General features: G+C 39.1%; 1 long non-coding RNA gene across 1 annotated transcript in view; it reads left to right on the top strand.

The window, feature by feature from the left end:
• Nucleotides 1-1,274: 1,274 nt before the first annotated feature.
• The window catches only part of LOC309857437, a 207,567-nt gene continuing 200,890 nt past the window's right edge, over nucleotides 1,275-7,951 (top strand). The window contains exon 1 of the long non-coding RNA XR_014307716.1: nucleotides 1,275-1,407. This is a non-coding gene — a long non-coding RNA (uncharacterized lncRNA). The remainder of the gene's footprint in view (nucleotides 1,408-7,951) is intronic.

The following is a 7,951-nucleotide window of genomic DNA, read 5'->3' as shown; positions in this document are numbered from 1 at the left end:
CCAAGTGGGGTAAGAATGGCTACTGACACTAACAAGACATATGTCCTATTTATCGCTTCTATAAAAATAGTCTGTCCCACAAATCTTTAAAAAAAATACTAATGCATCTGATCCACAGAACCAACACACACACTCATAAAATTGCTGAGAGCAAAGAGCTGTGTCATCTCATTTATTGTTATCAGGATGAGACGAGGCAGTGATGTTTTCCTTCAAAAGACAGTAAAACTTCAAAAATTCCCATTTATTTTGTTAGAAGTTACATTATTTTATACCTCTTACAAGAATTTAATTTTATTCTGACTAAAAGCATGGTTTAGATGTAGCTTAAACTTAAAAAAGAAAGTATCTTTTTTTATGATTGTGGGATATTGTGGATGCAGGCATCTATAGGGAAATGATGTGTTGTCTCGGTTATTAAATACTACTGATTGGACATTATAGGCTATCCAGGGCCATTTTCCATAGTTCCTGTGATTCAGTAACATGAGAAAGTATCATCAAGGGAGCAAATTTCAAAATGTTAATAACATTAATAACTGTGGGTCCAAAAAATATTTTACTGCCTATGTTTTTTCTTAATTAAAAAGCGTATATATACCCACAGAACTGACACCAGCTCTTCCTCTCTTCTGAGAGAAAATATTGTGGCATCATCACCTCAACAGGTCACCTGAGAGATTTAGGCATACACTTGAGATCTGTTATCTAGATCTTATCAAGTCAGGGCAACAGGACTCTTAAGACCAGTGAGAAATACGGAGTCTCAACTAAGTGCCCAGCTTGGAAAATATTAGGTAGATAGTGAGCTCTTTGTTATTATAATGAAATGCTGATTAAACGTATACTTTTAAAATTTAACAGATGTTAAAATGCCAATTTCCAACTAATTTAATTGAGGTAATATATATTTCAAGCAGCAACTAAATGGAATATTTTCTAAGATTTCAAAATTATTTAAGCACTGTGCCCTTTTTTAGCTGATAATATAAAGCAGAGCCTGACTTCCTGAGTCATAGAAACTGAACGTGCCTTAAGATTCTGTAAAATATGAAACTTTCTGAATACTCCAGAAGTTTAAGCTACCATAGCTGATCATTAGCTTGTGATTTTTTTCATGTTCTGAACATATGCATGATATCATCTAAGGATACTATCATATTTTAAAAGGAACAAAAAGAAAAAGATAAAATTATTTTATGTTGTTAACAGTAAATCTAAACAAACCAAAGGTAATAGAAATATTGCCGAACTGAGGGGAGAAGTAGCAGGCTGAGACTACTTCAGCTAGCAGGAGATCAGCTAGATAGCTTATCTAAAGATTGCAAACACCTGCAAATCCATCAGCAGATCGAAGAGAAGAAGAACAGCAATTCTGGAAACAGAAAAACAACCACTTTCTGAAAGGTAGGACTGGTGGAGAAGTGAATCCAAAGTGAATGGAAGTTAGACCTCAGGGGGAGGGGCCGGCTCCCGGCAAGCGGCGGAGCAACGGCCCACAAAATCAGGACTTTTAAAAGTCTGTTCCACTGAGGGACATCACTCCAGAGGCTAAACCGGGCCGAAGCCCACGCGAGGTCAGCATGGCCTCAGGTCCAGCAGGGTCACAAAAGGATCGGGGGTGTCTGAGTGTCGCAGAGCTTGCAGGTATTATAACAGGAAAACCAGCTACAGAGAAAGAGCCGACAGTAAGCTCACAGCTCAGGGTTACCTTGAATCAGCCACAGGCTCGGTGAGCTCGGAGTGAAGCCGGAGGTCAGGCAGATGGGAGTAATTGGGCGCTGTTCTCTGAGGGCGCACTGAGGAGTGGGGCCCCGGGCTCTCGGCTCCTCCGGGGCAGAAACCAGGAGGGCGCCATTTGTATTCCCGTCCTCTGGAACTCTATGGAAAGCGCTCAGGGAACAAAAGCTACTGAAAGCAAACCCGAGAGGACTACTCAGCCCGGCCCCTGGTAAGGGCGGTGCAATGCCGCCTGAGGCGAAGAAACTTGAGAATCACTACACCAGGCCCCTCCCCCAGAAGATCAACAAGAAATCCAGCCAAGACCAAGTTAACCTACCAAGGAGTGCGGTTTCAATACCAAGGAGAGCAGCATAATTCCAGAGGAGGAGAAAGCAAAGCACGGAACTCATGGCTTTCTCCCTGTGACTTTTTCTTTTTTAAGATTTTATTTATTTATCAGAGAGAGAGGGGGAGAGAGCGAGAACAGGCAGACAGAATGGCAGGCAGAGGCAGAGGGAGAAGCAGGCTCCCTGCTGAGCAAGGAGCCCGATGTGGGACTCGATCCCAGGACGCTGGGATCATGACCTGAGCCGAAGGCAGCTGCTTAACCAACTGAGCCACCCAGACGTCCCACCCTGTGACTTTTTTTAGTCTTTCAGTTAATTTAATTTTTTTCTTTTTCATTTTTTTTTTTCTTGCCTTCTGGTAAAGTTTTTTTTTTTTTTTTTAACTTTTACCCTTTTCTTTTTTAACGTTTTTAACTAGTTTATCTAATATATATATTTTTCTTTTTTATAGTTTTCTTTATTCATTTTCTATTTTTTTAATTCTTTTCTGTTCTTTTTTTTTCTTCCTTTTTGAACCTCTTTTTATCCCCTTTCTCCCCCCTCACCATTTAGGATCTCTTTTGATTTGGCTAAAGCATATTTTCCTGGGGTTGTTGCCACCCTTTTAGTATTTTACTTGCTCCTTCATATACTCTTATCTGGACAAAATGACAAGACGGAAAAATTCACCACAAAAAAAAAAAAGAACAAGAGGCAGTAACTGAAGGCTAGGGACCTAATCAATACAGACATTTATAATATGTCAGATCTAGAGTTCAGAATGACAATTCTCAAGGTTCTAGGCGGGCTTGAAAAAGGCATGGAAGATATTAGAGAAACACTCTCGGGAGATATAAAAGCCCTTTCTGGAAAAATAAAAGAACTAAAATCTAACCAAGTTGAAATAAAAAAAAAAAAAGCTATTAATGAGGTGCAATAAAAAATGGAGGCTCTCACTGCTAGGATAAATGAAGCAGAAGAATGAATTAGTGATATAGAAGACCAAATAACAGAGAATAAAGAAGCTGAGCAAAAGAGGGACAAACGGCTACTGGACCACGAGGGGAGAATTCGAGAGATAAGTGACACCATAAGACAAAACATTAGAATAATTGGGATTCCAGAAGAAGAAGAAAGAGAGACGGGAGCAGAAGGTATACTGGAGAGAATTATTGGGGAGAATTTCCCCAATATGGCAAAGGGAAGGTGCATCAAAATTCAGGAGATTCAGAGAACGCCCCTCAAGATCAACAAGAATAGGCCCACACCCCGTCACCTAATAGTAAAATTAACAAGTCTCAGTGACAAAGAGAAAATCCTGAAAGCAGCCCGGGAAAAGAAGTATGTAACATACAATGGTAAAAATATTAGATTGGCAGCTGACTTATCCACAGAGACCTGGCAGGCCAGAAAGAGCTGGCATGATATTTTCAGAGCACTAACGAGAAAAACATGCAGCCAAGAATACTATATCCAGCTAGACTATCATTGAAAATAGAAGGAGTGATTAAAAGCTTCCAGGACAAACAAAAACTGAAGAATTTGCAAACACCAAACCAGCTCTACAGGAAATATTGAAAGGGTCCTCTAAGCAAAGAGAGAGCCTACAAGTGGTAGATCAGAACGGGACAGAGACTATATACAGTAACAGTCACCTTACAGGCAATACAATGTCACTAAATTCATATCTCTCAATAGTTACCCTGAATGTTAATGGGCTAAATGCCCCTGTCAAAAGACACAGGGTATCAGAATGGATTAAAAAAAAATCTATATGTTGCCTCCAAGAAACTCATTTTAAGCCCTAAGACACCTCCAGATTTAAAGTGAGGGGTTGAAAAGAATTTACCATGCAAATGGACATCAGAAGAAAGCAGGAGTGGCAATCCTTATATCAGATCAATTAGATTTTAAGCCAAAGACTATAATAAGAGATGAGGAAGGACACTATATCACTATATCATACTCAAAGGATCTGTCCAACAAGAAGATCTAACAATTTTAAATATCTATGCCCCCAACGTGGGAGCAGCCAACTATATAAACCAATTAATAACAAAATCAAAGAAACACATCAACAATAATACAGTAATAGTAGGGGACTTTAACACTCCCCTCACTGAAATGGACAGATCATCCAAGCAAAAGATCAGCAAGGAAATAAAGGCCTTAAACGACACACTGGGCCAGGTGGACATCACAGATATATTCAGAACATTTCATCCCAAATCAACAGAATACACATTCTTCTCTAGTGCACATGGAACATTCTCCAGAATAGATCACATCCTTGGTCCTAAATCAGGACTCAACCGGTATCAAAAGTTTGGGATCATTCCCTGCATATTTTCAGACCACAATGCTCTAAAGCTAGAACTCAACCACAAAAGATAATTTGGAAAGAACCCAAATACATGGAGACTAAACAGCATCCTTCTAAAGAATGAATGGGTCAACCGGGAAATTAAAGAAGAATTGAAAAAAGTCATGGAAACAAATGATAATGAAAATACAACGGTTCAAAATCTGTGGGACACAACAAAGGCAGTCCTGAGAGGAAAATATATAGCGGTACAAGCCTTTCTCAAGAAACAAGAAAGGTCTCAGGTACACAACCTAATCCTATACCTAAAGGAGCTGGAGAAAGAACAAGAAAGAAACCCTAAGCCCAGCAGGAGAAAAGAAATCATAAAGATCAGAGCAGAAATCAATGAAATAGAAATGAAAAAAACAATAGAGTAAATCAATGAAACTAGGAGCTCGTTCTTTGAAAGAATTAATAAAATTGATAAACCCCTGACCAGACTTATCAAAAAGAAAAGAGAAAGGACCCAAATAAATAAAATCATGAATGAAAGAGGAGAGATCACAACTAACACCAAAGAAATACAAACTATTAGAAGAACATAGTATGAGCAACTCTACGCAAACAAATTTGACAATCTGGAAGAAATGGATGCATTCCTAGAAACATATAAACTACCACAACTGAACCAGGAAGAAATAGAAAGCCTGAACAAACCCATAACCAGTAAGGAGATTGAAATGGTCATTAAAAATCTCCAAACAAACAAAAGCCCACGCCAGATGGCTTCCCGGGGGAATTCCACCAAACATTTAAAGAAGAACTAATTCCTATTCTCCTGAAACTGTTCCAAAAATTGGCAATGGAAGGAAAGCTTCCAAACTCATTTTATGAGGCCAGGATCACCTTGATCCCAAAACGAGACAAGGATCCTATCAAAAAAGAGAGCTATCGACCAATATCCTTGATGAACACAGATGCAAAAATTTCACCAAAATACTAGCCAATAGGATTCAACAGTACATTAAAAGGATTATTCACCACGACCAAGTGAGATTTATTCCAGGGCTGCAAGGTTGGTTCAACATCCGCAAATCAGTCAATGTGATACAACACATCAATAAAAGAAACTACAGGAACCATATGATACTCTCCATAGATGCTGAAAAAGCATTTCACAAAGTACAGCATCCCTTCCTGATCAAATCTCTTCAATGTGTAGGGATAGAGGGCACATAAATCAATATCATCAAAGCCATTTATGAAAAACCCACCGCAAATATCATTCTCAATGGAGAAAAACTGAAAGCTTTTCCGCTAAGGTCAGGAACACGGCAGGGCTGTCCATTATCACCACTGCTATTCAACATAGTACTAGAGGTCCTAGCCTCAGCAATCAGACAACAAAAGGAAATTAAAGGCATCCAAATCGGCAAAGAAGTCAAATTATCACTCTTCGCAAATGATATAATACTGTATGTGGAAAACCCAAAAGACTCCACTCCAAAACTGCTAGAACTTATACAGGAATTCAGTAAAGTGTCAGGATATAAAATCAATGCAAAGAAATCAGTTGCATTTCTCTACACCAACAGCAAGACAGAAGAAAGAGAAATTAAGGAGTCCATCCCATTTACAATTGCACCCCAAACTATAAGATACCTAGGAATAAACCTAAACAAGGAGGCACAGAATCTATACTCAGAAAACTATAAAGTACTCATGAAAGAAATTGAGGAAGACACAAAGAAATGGAAAAATGGTCCATGCTACTGGATTGGAAATAAATATTGTGAAAATGTGTATGCTACCTAAAGCAATCTACACATTTAATGCAATTCCTATCAAAGTACCATCCATCTTTTTCAAAGAAATTGAACAAATAATTCTAAAATTTATATGGAACCAGAAAAGAGCTCAAATAGCCAAATGGATATTGAAAAAGATAGCCAGAGTTGGTGGCATCACAATTCTGTAATTCAAGTTCTTTTACAAAGCTGTCAACATCAAGACAGCATTGTACTGTCACAAAAACAGGCACGTAGATCAATGGAACAGAATAGAGAGCCCAGAAATAGACCCTCAACTCTATGGTCAACTAATCTTCGACAAAGCAGGAAAGAATGTCCAATGGAAAAAAGACAGCCTTTTTAATAAATGGTGTTTGGAAAATTGGACAGCCGCATGCAGAAAAATGAAATTGGACCATTTCCTTACACCACACACAAAAATAGACTCAAAATGGATGAAGGACCTCAATGTGCGAAAGGAATCCATCCAAATCCTTCAGGAGAACACAGGCAGCAACCTCTTCGACCTCAGCCGCAGCAACATCTTCCTAGGAACATCGCCAAAAGCAAGGGAAGCAAGGGTAAAAATGAACTATTGGGATTTCATCAAGATCAAAAGCTTTTGCACAGCAAAGGAAACAGTTAACAAAATCAAAAGATAACTGACAGAATGGGAGAAGATATTTGCAAATGACATATCAGATAAAGGGCTAGTGTCCAAAATCTATAAAGAACTTAGCAAACTCAACACCCAAAGAACAAATAATCCAATCAAGAAATGGGCAGAGGACATGAACAGACATTTCTGCAAAGAAGACATCCAGATGGCCAACAGACACATGAAAAAGTGCTCCATATCACTCGGCATCAGGGAAATACAAATCAAAACCACAATGAGATATAACCTCACACCAGTCAGAATGGCTAAAATCAACACGTCAGGAAATGACAGATGCTGGCGAGGATGTGGAGAAATGGGAACCCTCCTACACTGTTGGTGGGAATGCAAGCTGGTGCAGCCACTCTGGAAAACAGCATGGAGGTTCCTCAAAATGTTGAAAATAGAACTGCCCAATGACCCAGCAATTGCACTACTGGGTATGTACCCTTAAGATACAACGTAGTGATCCAAAGGGGCACGTACACCCGAATGTTTATAGCAGCAATGTCCACAATAGCCAAACTATGGAAAGAACCTAGATTTCCATCAAGAGATGAATGGATCAAGAACATGTGGTATATTTACACAATGGAATACTATGCAGCCATCAAAAGAAATGAAATCTTGCCATTTGCGACAACATGGATGGAACTAGAGCGTATCATGCTTAGCGAAATTAGTCAAGCAGAGAAAGACAACTATCATATGATCTCCCTGATATGAGGAAGTGGTGATGCAACATGGGGGCTTAAGTGGGTAGGAGAAGAATCAATGAAACAAGATGGGATTGGGAGGGAGACAAACCATAAGTGACTCTTAATCTCACAAAACAAACTGAGGGTTGCTGGGGGGAGGGGGGTTGGGAGATGGGGTGGGTTTATGGGCATTGGAGAGTGTATGTGCTTTGGTGAGTGCTGTGAAGTGTTTAAACCTGGTGATTCACAGACCCATACCCCTGGGGATAAAAATATATGTTTTTAAAAAATAAAAAAAATTAAAAAAAATATATTGCCGAACTGTTTCATTTCTAAAACAGCTTCATGTGTTTGACACTGTGAGTTCTTTGATTTAAAAATAAAGCAAGCCTCACAAACCTACCACAAGCTGCTCTGGGCCAAAGAGCATGCTGTCTGTACATTTGAGTCAA

Source organism: Mustela nivalis (genome assembly GCF_964662115.1).
Source record: "Mustela nivalis genome assembly, contig: HAP1_SCAFFOLD_702, whole genome shotgun sequence".
Lineage (NCBI taxonomy): Eukaryota > Metazoa > Chordata > Mammalia > Carnivora > Mustelidae > Mustela > Mustela nivalis.
This window is presented reverse-complemented; position numbering and strand designations above follow the sequence as displayed.